The sequence below is a fragment of the Trachypithecus francoisi genome, unplaced genomic scaffold (assembly GCF_009764315.1).
Source record: "Trachypithecus francoisi isolate TF-2019V2 unplaced genomic scaffold, Tfra_2.0 Lachesis_group21, whole genome shotgun sequence".
Lineage (NCBI taxonomy): Eukaryota > Metazoa > Chordata > Mammalia > Primates > Cercopithecidae > Trachypithecus > Trachypithecus francoisi.
In genome coordinates this window covers 26,285,080-26,304,248 of record NW_022681467.1, presented here as the reverse complement: position 1 = coordinate 26,304,248, position 19,169 = coordinate 26,285,080, and the positions used below count along the sequence as shown (strand labels likewise).

At 41.2% G+C, this 19,169-nt stretch overlaps 1 protein-coding gene across 4 annotated transcripts in view; it reads right to left on the bottom strand.

Moving 5' to 3' along the window:
* Positions 1–19,169, bottom strand: part of CSNK2A1 (casein kinase 2 alpha 1) — a 79,739-nt gene that overhangs the window by 45,804 nt on the left and 14,766 nt on the right. The window contains exon 2 of one of the 4 annotated variants that reach the window (XM_033185977.1): positions 5,110–5,226. The exons of the other annotated variants lie outside the window; for them this stretch is intronic. The gene's annotated coding sequence lies outside the window, so the exon portion shown is untranslated. The remainder of the gene's footprint in view (positions 1–5,109; positions 5,227–19,169) is intronic. 4 annotated transcript variants of the gene reach the window in all.

The window sequence follows — 19,169 nt, the reverse complement described above, 5'->3', positions numbered from 1 at the left end:
CTGGCCAGATCTCAGCTCACTGCAAGCTCCGCCTCCTGGGTTCACGCCATTCTCCTGCCTCAGCCTCCGCAGTAGCTGGGACTACAGGCGCCCGCCACCTCGCCCGGCTAGTTTTTTGTATTTTTTAGTAGAGACAGGGTTTCACCGTATTAGCCAGGATGGTCTCGATCTCCTGACCTTGTGATCCGCCCGCCTCGGCCTCCCAAAGTGCTGGGATTACAGGCTTGAGCCACCGCGCCCGGCCAACATGGTGAATCTTAAAGTGAAGAAGCCAGAAACAAAAGCCTACATATTGTATACTTCCATTTATATCAGGAGTCCCCAGTCTCCGGGCCATGGGCCTGTACCAGTTTGTGGCCTGTTAGGAACCAGGCTGCACAGCAGGAGGTGAGCAGTGGGAGTCACTCGCATTACTGCCTGAGCTCTGCCTTCTGTTCGATCACTAACATTAGATTCTCATAAGAGAACCCTACTGTGAATTGCGCATGTGAGGGATCTAGGTTTTGTGCTCCTTATGAGACTAACGCCTGATGATCTGTTATCATCAGGCACTAGATTCTTGAGGAGGTGGAGCTCAATTTTCCTCCTTTTAGAAAAGGAAATAAGCATGGAAAGAGAGCCTAAATTTCTCTCTTTCCATGCTTATTAATCACAAGGACATTCCTAAGTGCAATGGGCTTAGAAACGGAGAAATAGCAACTCTACAGTAGAAAAACCTGGCAGACTTTACTGAAGTATCACTAGAGCTATGCCCCTGATACAATGTGATGAGAAGGGCACTTCACCTCTGTGGTAGTCTTCTCAAAAACCCATAACCACAATTTAATCTTGAGAAAATATCAAACCTGTATTGAAGGATATTCTATAAAATACATCACCAGTCTTCTTCAAAAGTTTCCAAGTAATGAAAATTAAAGACCGACTAAGAAGCTTCACAGACTGGGGGATGCTAAGGAGACATGATGACTAAATTAATGTGGTATCCTGGACTGGCTCCTTGAACAGAAAAAGGATATAACTGGTAAAATCCAAATAAAGCTTGTAGTTGAGTTAATACTATTATACTGATGTTAATTTCTCAATTATTTTATTATTCATTTTTTTTTTTAGAGATGGGGTCTCACTTTGTCACCCAGGCAGGAGTCCAATGGTGTGATCCTAGCTCTCCCAGTTCACAGCAGCCTCGAACTCACAGGCTCAAGCGATCCTCCTGCCTCAGCCTCCTAAGTAGCTAGCACTACAGGCACAGGTCACCTTGCCCACCTAACTTTAATTTTTTGTAGAGATGGGGTCTTGCCATGCTGCCCAGGTTGTTCTCAAACTCCTGGCCTCAAGCAATCCTCCCCACCACAGCCTCCAGAGTTACTGGGATAACAGGTGTGAGCCACCACGCCTGACCCAATTTCTTAGTGTTGATGACATATCACCGCTATGGCAAGATGTGAACATTAGGAGATACTGAGGGAAGCATATATGGAGATTCTCTCTGTAACTTTGGTAAATCTAAAATTTTCAATGTTACAAGTTAAATACTGCCAATATTTAACTTGAAATGCTAAAGAGGATGAGATGCTAGAGAATATGAGGAAAAACTGAAACTCATACATTGCTAGTGTGAATGCAAAATAGTACTGTACAGTCATTCTAGAAAACAGTTTGGCAACTTCTTTACAAAGAAGTTAAATGTACATTTTTCATATGACCCAGCAATCCAACTCAAAGTTATCTACCCTAGAAAAATGAAAACTTATGTCCACAAAAGCCTATAATGTTATGTCCACAGCAGCTCTATTCATAATCACCAAAGAATGAAAACCAAAATGTCCTTCAAGGAGTGAATGGATAAAAATAACTATAATCTATCCAGAAATGGAATACTACTAATAAAAAGTAACTAACCATTTACACACACAATAAATTTGATGAATCTCAGAGGCAGTATGCTGAATGAAATAAGCCAGCCTCAAAATATTACATAATGTTTGATTTCATTTATATGAACATTCATGAAAAGATAAAACTGTAGTGAGGCTGGGCACGGTGGCTCACACCTGTAATCCCAGCACTTTGGGAGGCTGAAGCGGACAGATCACTAGGTCAGGAGATCAAGACCATCCTAGTTAACATGGTGAAATCCAGTCTCTACTAAAAATACAAAAAATTAGCCGGGCATGGTGGCAGGCGCCTGTAGTCCCAGCTACTCGGGAGGCTGAGGCAGGAGAATGGCATGAACACGGGAGGTGGAGCTTGCAGTGAGCCGACACGCCAATGCACTCCAGCCTGGGTGACAGAGCGAGACTCTGTCTCAAAAAAAAAAAAAAAAAAAAAAAAAAAACTGTACTAACTCCGAACAGAAACAGTGGTTGCTAGAGATTAGGGGTGGGAGGCTGGGTATGTTACCAAGGGTAACATGCAGAAGGTGATATAACTGTTCTATGTCCCAGTTGTGATGGTAGTTACTTGAATCTATTTATATGTTAAAATTCACAAAACAGTATACACAAAAAGGAGTCAATTTTACTGTATATTAATTTGAAAAAGAAAATTTAAAAAAAGGAAAAAAATTCTATCATATGCTATCTAAAAGAGATACACCTAGGCTGGGCACAGCTGCTCACGCCTGTAATCCCAGCACTTTGGGAGGCCAAGGTGGGCAGATCACCTGAGGTCAGGAGCTCAAGACCACCCTGGCCAAAACAGTGAAACCCATCTCTACTAAAAATATAAAAATGAGCTGAGTGTGGTGGTGGATGCCTGTAGTCCCAGCTACCCTTAGAGGCTGAGGCAAGGGAATCGCTTGAACCAGGGAGGTGAAGGTTGTAGCGAGATAGCACAAAGCCTGGGAGATAGAGTGAGACTCCTTCCCGTAAAAAAAAAAAAAAAAAAAAAAAAATTAATAAACAAATAAGTAAAAGAGATATATCTAGGTCAGGTGTGGTAGCTCACATCTGTAATCCCAGCACTTTGGAAGGCGAAGGTGGGTGGATCACTTGAGGTCAGGAGTTTGAGATCAGCCTGGTCAACATAGCGAAACCTCATCTCTACTTAAAAACAACAACAACAACAACAAAACACAAAACTTAGCTGGGTGTGGTGGCAGGTGCCTATAATCCCAGCTACTCGGGAGGCTGAGGCTGGAGAACTACTTGAACCCAGGAGGTGGAGGTTGCAGTGAGCACTCCAGTGTGGGTGACAGAGACCCCATCACAAAATAAATAAATAAATAAATAAATAAATAAGTGATACATTTAAAACATGAGATATATACACATGATGTATACATGCATTGAAACATCACAATACATCACAATATATCCCACAAATATGTACGATTATATATCAATTAGAAATTAAGAGCTGGGCAGAGCTCAGGGATCCCTGCACTTTGGGAGACTGAAGAGGAAAGATGGCTTGAGGCTGAGTTCGTGACCTGCCTGGGCAACACAGCAAGACTACCACCTCTACAGAAAAATTTTAAAGCTAGTTAAGTATGGTGCACGCACCTGTGATCCTAGCTACTCAGAAGGCTGAAGAAGGAGATCATGTGAACCCAAGAGTTCAAGGCTTCAGTGAGTTATGATCACAGCGCTGCACTCCAACCTGGCTGACAGAGACCCTGCCTCAAAATCAATCAATCAATAAATTTTAAATAATTTTAAATAAAATAAAACATAGGCTACAGGTAGTTTGTTCATAAAAATCCAATACTTCAAAACATGTGGGATACAATTAAAGCAGGACTTAGAAATGTATAAACTTAGGCCAGGCGCAGTTGCTCATGCCTGTAATCCCAGCACTTTGGGAGGCTGAGGTGAGTGGATCACTTGAACCTAGGAGTTCGAGACGAGCCTGGGCAACATGGCAAGACCTTGCCTCTACAAAAATAAAAATTAAAAAAATCAGCTGGGCGCAGTGGCTCACACCTGTAATCCCAGCACTTTGGGAGGCCGAGGCAGGTGGATCACAAGGTCAGGAGATCGAGACCATCCTGGCTAATAGGGTGAAACCCTGTCTCTACTAAAAATACAAAAATTAGCTGGGCATGGTGGCAGGCGCCTGTAGTCCCAGCTACTCGGGTGGCTGAGGCAGGAGAATGGCATGAACCTGGGAGGTGGAGCTTGCAGTGAGCTGAGATGGCACCACTGCACTCCAGTCTGGCGACAGAGTGAGACTCTATCTCAAAAAAACAAAGAAAGACAGAGAGAAAGAGAGAGAAAGAGGGAGGGAGGGAGAATTAGGGTAAATGTCCAATATCAAGAATGGAAATGAGGCAGTGAGGGATGAATTAGGGTAAACGTCCAGTATAATGAGTGGAAATGATACATCACTACAGACCCTACAGATGGTAAAAAGATAAGACAATATCATGAACAACTTTTGCCCATAAACTTGAAATTCCCAGAAGAAAAATAATTTATCAAAACTGATACAAGATGCCAGTCTGATTCTCAGGAAGAAAAAACAAAAACTGACACAAAAAAATGAAAACCAAAAATGGTCCCATAACCAATAAATTCAATCAGTATTGTTTCAACCTGTTCTATCCTAATGTCTTTGTACTGCACAGCTTAACATTTTTTCAAAACATTTGTTTAAACTGACTGAACTTGCTTCCCACTCCTCTCCAGTTCTCTCTGCTTTTATACATTGATTATGCCTTCCAATACTGCTTGCTAAGAGAAATCCTACTCGCCCTTCAAGAATCAGCAAACTTCACATCCACTATGAAGCATTCCCATCTCTCTCCAAAATGAGCCAAGTACCTCTTCTACAGGGCCAAAGCAACCCCATATACTCTCTGACATTGTCACACTGAATGTATTTTGTTTACATACACCTCTCTCCTCAGATTACGAATTCAAGTACTTGGACTTTGATTTATTTCTCTTGGTGTATGCCCTGTGTTTCACCCCATTGCCCAGGCGGGTCTCAAACTCCTGAACTCAGGTGATCCAACCGCTTCAGCCTCCCAAAGTACTAGGGTTACAGGCATGAGCCACTGTGCCCAGCCTGTGGTTGATTTTTAAAATGCTCCTCAGTCTTACCTATAAATGTTATTGCATCCATCCTTTTTAAACCAGGGTAAAAAGGTTTCCTACTATCACTTACCAAAGAGATGTGAAACTAGTCAGTATGGGTGAATGATGTTTCTTGGAGCTTTTATGAGGTTCCAGGCTGCATGATTTACCATGTGATGAGCACACTGCTTGACAAGCCTTGACAGAGCTACAAAAACAGTTCAGCACTCCGTTACTGAATGGATCTTGGATTTAAAAGACATCATGAGGTTGCAGAAGAATAAGTACACTAGAACCACTACCACCTACATCTGATGTTGGATATGTGATTTAACCTACCTGATTAAAGTGAGAAAACTGCAGAATATAAGGATTATCACCCTTCTCCCACTCCCTTCTTCACTGCCATGAAGGTAGGTTACAAAGGAGACAACCATCATCTCTGTAGGTGATCAATAACCAACAGTTAATAAGGTAGGTTGTCCTAAAAGTGACAAAAATAGAATAGGCTGGAAGCAAGGGCAGTAAAACTGGTTGCCTTTCAATTCTGAAGATGTTATGTGAATGCCTATGTCAGTCACCGATTCTTGGGATTTATCTTTTTTGTGTGTGTGACAGGGTCTTGCTCTGTTACCCAGGCTGGAATGCAGTGGTACAATCATAGCTCACTGCAGCCTTGACCTCCCAGGCTCAAGCAATCCTCCTCCCTCAGCTTCTTTAGTAGCTGGGACCATAGGCATACACTACTGTCCCCTGCTAATTAATTATTTTTCTTTCTCTTTTTCTTTTTTCTTTTTTGCTGAGATGGGGTTTTGTTATGCTACCCAGGCTGGTCTGGAAGTCCTAAGCTCAAGCAATCCTCCTACCTTGGCCTCCCAAGATGCTGGGATTATAGGCATGAGACACCATGCCCAGCCAGATTTATTACTGTTAAACCAGCAAGTCCATGACCTAAGTAATGTCTTTCTCATTTTACAGAAGGCAAAACTGCATAACCTTCCCAATGTCAGAGACAGTGATTGGAAAACATTTGTCTAGATTCACAGCCTATTATTCTGTTCTACAGCAAGGGACTGTAAACTGGGACCACAAACACAGCCAACCCCCATACCCATGGTTTCAGTTACCCGCAGTCAACTGCAGTCTGAAAATATTAAATGGAAAATTCCAGAAATAAACAATTTGTAAGTTTTATTTTTGTTTGTTTTTAGAGATGGGGCTTCACTCAGTCACCCAGGCTGGAGTGCAGTGGTGCAACCGTGGCTCACTGTAGCAGCCTCTACCTCCCATCTCTGCCTCCCTTGTAGTTGGGACCACGGGCATACACCACCACTCCCGGCTTTTTTTTTTTTTTGTAAAGAAGGTTTCTCACTATGTTGTCCGGGCTGGTCTTGAACTCCTGGGCTCAAGCAATCCTCCCAAAGTGCTGGGATTACAGGCATGAGCCATTGCACCCAGCCATGTTTTAAACTGTACATGGTTCTGAGTAATGTGATGAAATCTTGCACCATCTAGTACCATCCCGCCCTGGATGTGAATCATCCCTTTGTCCAGCTGTATATGCCACCTGCTCATTAGTCACTTGGTAGCCTTCTTGGTTACTTGAATGTTGCAGTATTGCAGTGCTTATCTTCAAGTTACCCTTATTTTACTTAAGAAATTCCCCAAAGTGCAAGAGTAGCGATGCTGAGAATCTGGAAATGCCAATGTAAAGCTGTAAAGTGCTTCCTTTAAGTAAAAAGGTGAAAGTTCTTGACTTAATATAGAAAAAAAATTGTATGCAGAAATTGCTAAGATCTATAGTAAGAACAAATCTTCTATCAGTGATAATGTGAAGAGGGAAAAATAAATTCACATTTGTTTTGCTGTCGTACCTCAAACTGCAAAAGTTATAACTGCAGTATGTGATAAATGCTTAGTTAAGAAGGAAAAGGCATTAAATTTGTGGGTGGAAGACATGAACAGAAAACTGTGTTCCAACTTGATGATAATCAGGTTTGGTATTATCTGTGGTTTCAGGAATCCACTGGGGATCTTGGAATATATTTCCCACAGATGGCTAGGAACAGGACTACTCTGTGTGTGTATCTCCTATCTGGCTCAGATATTACTGTTTAAAAATTGAGATAAAATCCATGTAACATAAAACTCATCATTTTAGGGTACAATTAGTACCCTAAAATGGTGTGTTTTAGTATATTCACAATGTTGTGGAACCATCACTACTAACTGATTCCAGAACATGTCATCGCCCCAAAAAGAAACCCAGCACCTCAGAGGAGTAACTCCTAACAGCCTCTTCCTACAATCCTCTGGCAACCAAAAATCTGCTTTCTGTCTCCATGTATTTGCCTATTATAGACATTTCACATAAATGGAATCATGCAATATGTGGCCTCTTTCACTTAGCAAAATGTCTACAAGGTTATCCACATTGTTGCAATTATCAGTAGTTAATTTCCTTTTGTAGCTGAATTCACTGTATAAATATAGCACATTTTGGTTATCCATTCATTGACTGATGGATATTTGGACTGTTTCCACTTTTTGGCTACTATGAACAATGTTGCTAGGTGCATTTGTGTACAAGTTTTTCACTTTTTTTTTCCTTTTTTTTTTTTTGTTAGAGTCAGGACCTCGCTCTGCCACCCAGGCTGGAGTGCAAGTGGCATGATCATAGCTCATTTCACTGCAGCCTCACACTCCTGAGCTTAAGTGATCCTCCTACCTGAGCCTTCCAAGTAGCTGGGACTATGGGTGTGTGCCACCACGCCCAGCTAATTTTCTGCATTTTTAGTAGAGACGGGGTTTTGCCATGTTGCCCAGGCTGGTCTTGAACTCCTGGATTCAAGCGATTATCCCATCTCAGCCTTCCAAAGTGTTGGGACTACAGCATAAGCCACAGTGCCTGGCCTTCACACTGCTTTTACAAAGTGAATCAGGGGCCAGGCGTAGTGGCTCACACCTGTAATCCCACCAGTTTGGGAGGCCGAGGCAGGCGGATCACCTGAGGTCAGGAGTTCGTGACAGCCTTGGCCAACATGGTGAAACCCCATCTCTACTAAAAATACAAAATTAGCCAGGCGTGGTGGTGGTGGTAGGCACCTGTAATCCCAGCTACTTGGGAGCCTGAGACAGGAGAATCACTTGAATCTGGGAGGTGGAAGTTACAGTGAGCTGAGATTGCGCCATTGCACTTCAGTCTGGGCGACAAGAGCGAAATTCCATCTCAAAAAAAAAAAAAGGTGGCCGGGCGCGGTGGCTCAAGCCTGTAATCTCAGCACTTTGGGAGGCCGAGACGGGCGGATCACAAGGTCAGGAGATCGAGACCATCCTGGCTAATATGGTGAAACCCCGTCTCTACTAAAAAATACAAAAAAGTAGCCGGGCGAGGTGGAGCCACTCGGGAGGCTGAGGCAGGAGAATGGCGTAAACCCAGGGGGCGGAGCTTGCAGTGAGCCGAGATCCGGCCACTGCACTCCAGCCTGGGCGACAGAGCGAGACTCTGTCTCCAAAAAAAAAAAAAAAAAAAAAAAAAAAGGTATTAAGTTGAATTATGTATTAACATTGTTCATAATTAATATTTTTCAAAGTTAACAGTTACCAACACTAAAAAAAAAATAACTTTCTATTTCTTAAAAGAAATAAAGGAGAAGGGAGGGCAGGTAGGTCTCTCTGTCTGGTAACAACGGTTCTTCCTTCCTGCACTGATAAAAACCACCAGGGTATGCTAAGCTGTGACTGTCTAACAACTGGCACCCAATGGAGATACCACACGTAAACCTGGACAACTCTTCCTTTACCTTATTGGCTCGACTCCTGAAGGCATTTGAGCTATCAATCCCCGGTCTATACTAAATACATAAATTTATAAACAAATAATAAGACAGGGGAAACTCTTATTTAGACTACAAAAATTATGGAACTGAAAATGCAGTTCAACAATGACATCAGTGGCCATGAACTATCTGGTAAATGTATATAGAGTAGCATGTACACGTACTTTCTTTTGAAGAAAAAAATTATTACAGGCTCAGGAAATCTGTAAACTTCAGCAAAATTAACAATTCCTGAGTTAGACAAACAGAAACTCATCTAAGAAGGCTAACTTGGTGATTTACATAAATATTAAAAAATTAAACTGCTCAAACTAAGTATATGCCATTCTTTCCTGAAGGAAGACAAGAAGACAATGTATTCTAGGCTTCAGAGTATGAGACCCAAGCTTGATGAATGATTAACAAAATGTCAGCCTCAGAAAAAATACAGTGGCATTCAGAGTTAGTCAGGTAGAGATAACAGTTTTACAGAAGGGAACTTTACTTCTGCCTCACATTATTGCTTACAAAATAAGAACTGAATTTCTTCACTACTGTCCAACCTTAAATCATTTACAGTCTTGTATTTTAAAGCATACCCTTTGAATCACATGTCCAAAGAGAATTACTTGGGGGTCAGAGAGGTACCTTAAAATGGCTTTAAAAACTTAAAGCCAAGATTATTTTAAGATTGCTTACCCCCTTGAATCTTAAAACTGTTAAGATATCCAATTACTGAGCTTTCTAAATTAGTGCTCCCAGTTTTTTTTTTAACTTTACCTTTTTTTTTTTTTTTTTTTTGAGACGGAGTCTCGCTCTGTCACCAGGCCTGGAGTGCAGTGGCACTACCTCGACTCACTGCAACCTCCACTTCCCGGGTTCAAGCGATTCCCCTGCCTCAGTCTGCTGAGTAGCTGGACTATAGGCAAGCACCACCACGCCCGGCTAATTTTTTTTTTTTTTTTGGTATTTTAGTAGAGACAGGGTTTCACCATGTTGGCCAGGATGGTCTCGAACTCCTAACCCTGTGATCCACCCCATCAGCCTCAAAAAGTACTGGGATTACAGGTGTGAGCCACCACGCCTGGCCCAGTCTTTTTAAAAGTCAAGACAGAAATAAAATAATATTTGTATGGCACAATGGGGTAAATGATCAAGACTGCTCTGGATCTGAGGTCACTGGTTTGGATGCTGTACCCAAGCCATATTCTGCATGAATGGCCAGAGGTGTGAGGGAACCAGTATCTCAACACATCTGTAACACACCCTGACACAATACACTGGTTGAGAAATTCTAGTTTAAATAACTTGTGGAGATCACAACCTGAAGAGTCAAAATCCATGCAGCAGGTTGAGAAAACTATTTCACAATTCCCCTTATTTCAAGAGATACGCAATCATCTTTTGCAGCTTTCAATTACAATCCAGATGTACTAACAGGCAACCATTTCATCTGGAAGATCATCTATTTGGAGGTCACTGACACACAAAAACAAAAACAACCAAGACAAACCAAGCCTCCTTACCTTAGCTCAGAAGGATAAGCCAAAAGAAAACATGTTAATGGTAAAAATGTACGATTAAATGAAATTACTGTTTTTTTCCTCCACTTCATATTGATTTATCTTTTCCCATGTCAATTTAAGGTGGTAACCATGGCCAACAACATTCTCTCTCACCTATCACACTAATGCCAAATAAGTAGTAGTGTTTTTGTTTTTTCAAGTGGGGAAATATATATAGCTCAAAAAAACAAAAAAAAATCTAGCAACTAACTCCTTGGCAGTTCCCTTGACTCTCTTACCTTCAAGTCCCAAGGTTCTAAGTACATAATGAATAAGAAAACTACCTGTTCAAACCCAACAGAATGTTTTTTTCTGGTTTGATTAAGGCTCTGAATTTGGAACACAAATATTCTCAGTAATACTTGGTAATTCATTAAGTTACTCCTGTGTAAACTTGCAGGATATTTAATTTTAGGAGATTATAAATCCTAACATGCCCCTGGGGGCCTTCTGCTTTTATTCCTACTTACAAAACATACAACATTTTTGTTTTTAAAAACAATGCACACAGGCCAGGTGCAGTGGCTCACGCCTATAATCCCAGCACTTTGGGAGGCCAAGGCGGGTGGATCACCTGAGGTCAGGAGTTCAAGACCAGTCTGGCCAATATGGCACAACCCCATCTCTACTAAAACTACAAAAATTAGCCAGGTGTGGTGGCGCACACCTGTAGTCCCAGCTACTTGGGAGGCTGAAGCAGGAGCATCACTTGAACCCAGGAAGCAGAGGTTGCAGTGAGCTGAGATTGTGCCACTGCACTCCAGCCTGCGTGACAAAGCGAGACTCTGTCTCAAAATAAATACATACATACATACAAAAAAATTAAAGCCATACACGTAAGTATCACTTCCATAAAACAAACCAGGAAGTACAGTAAAACATAAAATATTAGCATTTGGGCCTTTTGTGTGAATTACATTTCTCCACCTTCAACCCAGAAAAGGGATCTGAGTGTCAATGTGACATAAGTGACATAGCAACAGTGTAAGATCTTCCAATGAAGGGAGGTATTAGAAGAAAATCCAAGCAGTTTGATTTGGATTAACAGTTCTACCCCAAACACCTAAGAGAAATTTGAACTCGAGTACTGTCTCCTATAATATGGAATATAACAAATGGACAGAAGTCATCATCTATATACCTTTTTACCATGCCACACAAGCAAAATAGTCACAATGTGAAACTTTACTCTACTGGCTATAACCCTCTGGAACCAAAAGATGGAAAACTTCATTTGGGATATACAGTAATCTAAAGAAAAATTCAGCATTTATGAATTTAATAACTGCTGCTACCATTTGAATACCTCTTATAAACCAAACACAGTATCAGATGCATATTCTGATTTTAAACAAACTCAGAGGTTAAATAATCTGCCAAAAACAACAGGATTACAAAGTGGTGGAAGCCAGATCTGTTTAGAATTCAAAGCCCAAATAGGTTCTTTTCACTAAATTTAATACTATTTCCTTAATTCTCCAAACTGATTTATTACAGCCTATCCAAAATACTATAATAAAATGAACTGCTTTAAATTTGGAGGCAAGGCGGGGGTGGGACACTGAGTTTCAATAGTCAGGGTTCTTCATTATTTTCTTACCTGACTAGGCTGGCCACCAGGCCACAAATTGTATAAAAATCAGATTTTAAATGATGGAAAAGCTTTTCTGTGTGGCTGCTGAAGGGAGAAAGGAAGACAACTGAGACATGCCCCACCATGCTGGCTGGGGGCTGGTGACATCTGTGGGCCTCAGCGTTGGGCTCCAGATGCAACAAAGCCTAAAGTTTTGAATATGTATGAAGGTCAATGTGATGTTTTCCAAAAACAGTCATAAAAGATAGCGGTGAAAAACCCACTAGGATAACAACTGTATGTAACAAGAGCATATAGGTAGCTGCAGATGAATGCTCAGGTCTTTAGCTGTGGTGTTTAAAAATTCTTCAGACCAGGCCGGGTGCAGAGGCTCATGCCTGGAATCCCAGCACTCTGGGAGGCGGAAATGGGTGGATTGCCTGAGCTCAGGTGTTTGAGACCAGTCTTGGCAACATGGTGAAACCCCATCTCTACTAAAATACAAAAAAAAAAAAAAAAAGCCAGGCATGGCGGTGTGTGCCTGTAGTCCCAGCTACTTGGAAGGCTGAGGCAGGAAAACTGCTTGAACCCGGGAGGTGGAGGTTGCAGTGATCTAAGGTTGTGCCACTGCACTCCAGCCTGGCAACAGAGTGAGACGCTGTCTCCCCCCACCCCAAAAAAAAAAAAAAATTCTTCAGACCAGTGCGGTGGCTCATGACTGTAATCTCTGTAATCTCAGCACTTCGGGAGGCTGAGGCAAGAGGACTGCTTGAGCCCAGGAGTTTGAGACCAGCCTGGGCAACATGGTGAGACGCTGTCTCTACAAAAAAATTTAAAAACTACCCACAAAGAAAACCCTAGGTCAAGATAGCTTCACTGGAAGGAAAAATGAACTGGTCAGGAAGACAGACAAATAGAAGCAAATAATGAAAACATTTTATTTACCACTGACAACCTTCTCACATTAAATTATATAGCAAAATACATGTTTGAATACTTTTAATTGCTAGGCAATAGTCTATTTTCATTTTTTTTTTTTTTTTTTTGAGACAGAGTTTCGCTCTTGTTGCCCAGGCTGGAGTGCAATGGCGCAATTTCGGCTCACTCCAATCTCCGCCTCCCAGGTTCAAGTGATTCTCCTGCCTCGGCCTCCGTAGTAGCTGGGGTTACAGGCATGCGCCACCACGCCTGGCTAATTTTGTATTTTTAGTAGAGATGGGGTTTCTCCATGTTGGTCAGGCTGGTCTTGAACTCCCGACCTCAGACCAGTCTGCCTGCCTCGGCCTCCCAAAGTTCTGGGATTACAGGTATGAGCCACTGCACCCGGCCTATTTTCATTTTTTTACAAAAGGTAGACAACTCCAAAGCAGATGGCCATTTGTAGCCATTCTATATAATCATGAATACACAAAACACTGGCCAGTGGTTCACGCCTGTAACGCCAGCACTCTGGGAGGCTGAGGTGGGTAGATCACCTGAGGTCAGGATTTCGAGACCAGCGTGGCCAACATGGCGAAACCCCACCTCTACTAAAAATACAAAAATTAGCCGGTTAGGTTGGCAAGCGCCTGTAATCCCAGTTACTTGGGAGGCTGACAGAGGAGAACCACTTGAACCCAGGAGGCACAGATTGCGCTACTGCACTCCAGCTTGGGCAACGGAGCGAGACTCCATCTCAAAAAAAAAAAAGAAAAAAAAGAAAAAAAGTTTTAAAGTGCCAATAAATACAAGTTCCTGGTCTGCCTACAGTTTATCACTTAATAATACAAAGTAAACAAGAAAGCCAAGTTAGTGGATTACCTGAGAGAACAAGATACAGAGAAGATGTTAATGCAGGGAGGTGGCCTTCTCCAAACACATCCCTAACACACACTATTCAAGTAATTCCCAAACTGTGATAAAAGAACCACTGGGAATAAGACCTCTGATCTATATTCACAGGTCTATAGGTGAGCAAAGGTAGACCTTTTCCTGTGTCTGAGATGGGAAGATTACCTTCTCTATCTAGAAGCAAAAGAACCCTAGACTCACCAAGACTAGCTAATAGACACTGTACACGAGTAATTGAGGTAATCTACACTGGGCGTGAGTTACATACTGATCCACCCCTAGGCAGCAATTCATACCTCACCCACCCAACAGGCTACATTAGAAACAGGAAGTACAGGTCAAAAGTCTCATTAAAAAAATAAGAACTCTTGGCAGCTGAAAATGAAAATAAAAGAATGAAGAATGACAGCACTGGCAATAAACACATTGTTTTCTCTGAAGGGGAAGGGAAAGAACTAATGTTGGGCATCTATATGCCAGACATTTTATAAATTTTCTCCTTTAATCCTCAATAATCTTGAGATGATAATACTAGCTAGTACTCTAGTTATTAATCCTCACAAAAATCCTGAGGTAGGCACTACTAATTCCCATGTTACAGATGAAAAAACTGAAGGTTAGTAAGTTGCCCAGGGTAGTTGTTATCCCAACTGTAGAGACAAGAACTCTCAGACTTCAAGAAGTTAAGTAAACTTCCCCAAACTCAAAGTGGGAGTTCTTTCCCACTATCCGGCTGCCTTCCCCTCCCTACTAGCAATCTCAATTAATTCTCTATTCTACCCCCTTCTCATTTCTGTAGCTGTTTCAGAAACTATACTAAGATACAAAGCAAATAGGAGTTATCATAAGAAAACACTTCCAAAAGACACTAAGTTGTGCTATGATATGCCTATTATTAGAAAATGTCACTCAATTTTAAGCTTGGAGGGCAGTGACAGTTTGGAGATCTTCAGCACAATACCTGCCAGAAATGTAGCAGGCACTCAGGATCTGCTGAATGAACAACATCTTTTGAGTGGTTATGAATTCAATAACCCAAAATGACTATCTTGTACTTCTGGATATGACATGATACCATTTTTTGGAAAATAATTTATCCATTCATTTTAAACAGGGTAGCTCTCTTAAAATTTATAGAACATTGATGAGATAGCTAAACTGAGAAATGCCCATTAAAGCATTAGTCATAACCTCAGGAAAATTCCAAGTGTTCACTTTTCCAAGCAAATTAAAATGTTTCAGCTAATAAAAACCTGTCAGAAAAACCCACAAGACAAGAAAGTATAAAAAGAAAAGAGGAGCCAATATAAGAGCATTTAAGATGTCACACATAAAAAATTATAAAACATTAACCTAACTTGTACCTTGGTATTTAACCCTAAAACTGTCACCTCAGATAACACAATATTTTCCATGCAAGAAAACATTATCACCATGAATGTAAAGAAGCTTGCCCACCATAGTAACTGTTGCTAAGAAGGGTTTTTTTAATGTCTAAGACTGAAAGACAGAATTTGTAGAAACCAGTTAAAATGCCACCCCTAGCAGTATCTTGTGATACTGTGCTTTCACCTTAAACTTTTTAAAAGACTCAATCTTTGACTTCTACATGTTTTTTTAAAAAAAGTACATCTGGGAGCACTCAGTGTAAGAAAACCACCAATTGTCTATAACCCAATGAAAAGACATCCTTTGTTACAATGACAGCAGCTACTTTTCCTTAATAATCCTAGAGGAATTTCTTCATTTGAAAAGCTGGCTGGCCTAGATTTCTCTATAAACTAAATGACATGCTACTTTCGAAATTATCCATCTCAGAAGTTCAAAGAAATTTAGGTATAAGAACACATTAATACTCTCACGAAACAAACCTTATCCAGGTTACCCATGAATTGTGACAGATCAAAATCCAGTTTCTGATTTCAAATCAAGTATCACATTATTTATTACCTTAAAATACTAAGCCCTTACCTAATTCAATGGCAAATCATACTGGTTTTCAGTTTCTTAACTTGTACAAATCATACTGAAATATTTATGCAAAAGCTATCATACAGTTGAATATTACAGACAGTTAACATCTCTCTTTTTTTTTTTTTTTTTTTGAGACAGAGTCTCACTCTGTCCCCTAGGCTGGAGTGCATCATCTCGGCAAAACTGCAACTCACCTCCATCTCCCAGGTCCAAGTGATTCTCAGCCTCCTGAGTAGCTGGGACCACAGGCACGCGCCACCACACTCAGCTAATTTTAGTAGAGACGGGGTTTTACCATGTTGGCCAGGCTGGCCTTGAACTCCTGACCTCAAGTGATCCACCCACCTCAGCCTCTCAAAGAGATGGGATTACAGGTGTGAGCCACCAAGCCTGGCCAACAGTAGAAAAGGGTACTCAGGGAACATAGGAAAGTCATGACTCTGCTGGCTGGACCAGGATTCTAGACTAGCTCTAGGGCTGAGATATCTTAGGAGATCAGTTAACCATTCATGTGGCCCAATTTCCCTTACTCTAAACCCAAAGTCAAACATAATCTCTAAAGTCTTTCATGCCCTGAAATGCTAATCTTGTAATCATCTTTCTATTCAGGTAATAACTCAAAAGAAATGGTCTCATTTCCTTCATCCTCTGACTAAAATTTAGTTAATCCATATTTTATGAATCCAACCAAGAGGACACTGTTAAAGAACAAAAACAAAAGACTTTTCTTGAAAGCTAGAAACTCCATTCTGTAGTGATGATTCCCAGATCTGACTCTTAAACTCAACAACCTCAACAGACAATGACAGGGAGAAAAGATCTTACAACTTTGAGCTGAGCTGGGGTGGGGTGGGAGGTGTGAGAGAACAGAGAGATAGTTACAAATTCACAAAAATATATCATCCATTTCTATCTCCTCTAAAAAATATGAAATAAGCCTTAAAAGGCTGTCATATAAACCATTATTAAACCAATAAAAACTAATGAAGAAAGTATGTCATTTATCCAAAATATGGAAAAACCACCTATTTACGGGAATCCTATCAATGTCCTAGATCTTCAGAAACTACATTTCACTAAGCTGGTCATCAAGCCCCTTCAAACTGCATCTAAGGACAATAATAATATTCAAACATCAAGAAAGAGGTACAGGTTCCACTCAACACCATTATTCCGTGGAGTCTTCCAGGACTAAGTCATTTTACAGAATCTTTGCTATCTTTGTTCTCTAGAAAATAATATCCCAAAGACTCTGAAATAAAACCAGCAAAATTCCTGTATTTGTTTTCCATTGTGTCGTAACAAATTATCACAAACAAAACAACACAAATTGATTATCTTACAGAAGTCAGCAGGCTTGACTGGATCTCACAAGGGCTAAATGAGGGTATCCAGTGGACTAGTTCCCTGCTGGAAACTCTGAAGAAAATCTGCTTCCACATTCATTCAAGCTATTGGCTGAATTTAGTTCCTTGCAGCTGTAGGACTGAGGTTCCTACTTCCTTGCTGGTTGTCAGCTGGGACTGGCCTTTCCTACTAGAGGCTGCCTGCATTCCCCCTCTCATGCTTTCAATCTGGTCCCCTCCAGTAATGGCAGGCTAAGTCCTTCTCATGCTTCAAATCTCGGACTTCCCCTTCTGCCTTATCTCTGACACCAGCCAGAAAAAGTTCTCTGCTTTTAAGTGCTTATGTGAGTAGAATAAACCCACCCAGAAAATCCAAGATAATCTACCTAAGATCCTTAACTTTAATGAAATCTACATAACACACTCAGGTTCCAGGGTTTATAGTATGGAAATCATAGGGGAGCCATTCTGCTTACAACAGTCTGCCTTCTGGTTTTCAAGGATTCATCTCTCTCCCAAATGCAAAATACATCCATCCCATCAAAAGGTCCCAAAGGTTTCCCATCTAAAGCTTATTTGAAAAGTCCCAAATCTCATTCATCTATTCAGGTGTGGATGAGGTTCTGGGGATAAAACAGTAAGTCCAACTTCTGGGGCACAATTCCTAAGAAAACAAGTTCTCTGCTCCGAACATACTATTGTGCGACAGATATAGAATAACAGTTATAAACATTCCAGTTCAAATGGGCAAAATGTAAAAGAAAACAGAGCCACGGGTCCAAAGCAGTTTCAAAATCTAGGGAATCTCCATTCCACTTCAAAGCCTGGGAAAAAATCCTCTCCAGCTTTTAGCTCCACCCCTCTGGGCTCTCCTATCTCCGTCTGAGTCACCCTTCTTTTTTTATGAAAAGCAACACATTCACATGTGAGTAGTTTTATCAGCCTGCTTCCTATCAGTAGAATTTGGGGGGTCCAACAGCCCTATTACTTGCTGTCTCTTTCAATCCAAACGAGAATTGTTTATGTTGGCATAAAATTCTCAAGAACCTGACAGGCTGTGGAAGTATTCCACAGGGGTTCACTCCATTGAAGTTCACATTCACAAATAAACCAGGCTGCACATTTAATACTTTGCTTGGAAATCTCAGCTAAATATACAAGTTCATCACTTACAAATTTGGCTTTCCATATAAGCATAGGATAAAATTCTGCTAAACTTAGTTGCTGCTACATAACAAGGGTCCCCTTTCTGCCCGTTTCCAATACGAAAGACCTCACTTCTGTCTGGGCCCTCAGTAGCAGAGTCACTAACATCCATATTGCTATTAAAAGTCTGTCCTAGGCCTTTTCTTTTTTCTTTTTTGACAGGGTCTCACTCTGCCACCCAGGCTGGAGTGCACTGGTGCCATTACCACTCCCTGCAGCCTCGACTTCCTGGGCTCAAGTGATCCTCCTGTGTTCTAGGCCTTTTCTATCATGCCCCTTAAAATTATTCTAACCTTTATCTACTGCCACTTCCATTTTTAGGTAATAGTACCCCACTCCTGGTACCAAAATCTATACTAGTGTTCTACTGCTGCTATAACAAATTACTACAAATGTAGTGGCTAAAAATAACACAAATTTATTATCTCACAGTTACTTAGGTCAGAAGTTGGGTGGGCTTGACTAGCTAGGTCTTCTGCCTAGGGTCTCATGAGGCCAAAAAATCAAGGTGTCTCAAGGTTGCATTCCTTGATGGAATTCACTTTTAAGCTCAATCAGGATGTTGGCCAAATTCAGGTTCCTTCTGGTTGCAAGACTGAGGTCCCCATTTCTTGCTGGTTGTCAGCCAGGGACTGGTCTTTGCCACTAGAGGCTACCCACATTCCTTCTGATAACTTTTCATGTGGTCCTCTCTAGCAAAGGCAAATGGTGTCCTTCTCAAGCTTCAAATCTCTCTGATTTCCTTTTCTGCCCATTTCTCTGACCCCAGTTGGAGAAAGTTCTCTGCTTTTAAGGACTCATGTGATTAGATTGGGCCCACCCAGAAAATTCAGGATAAT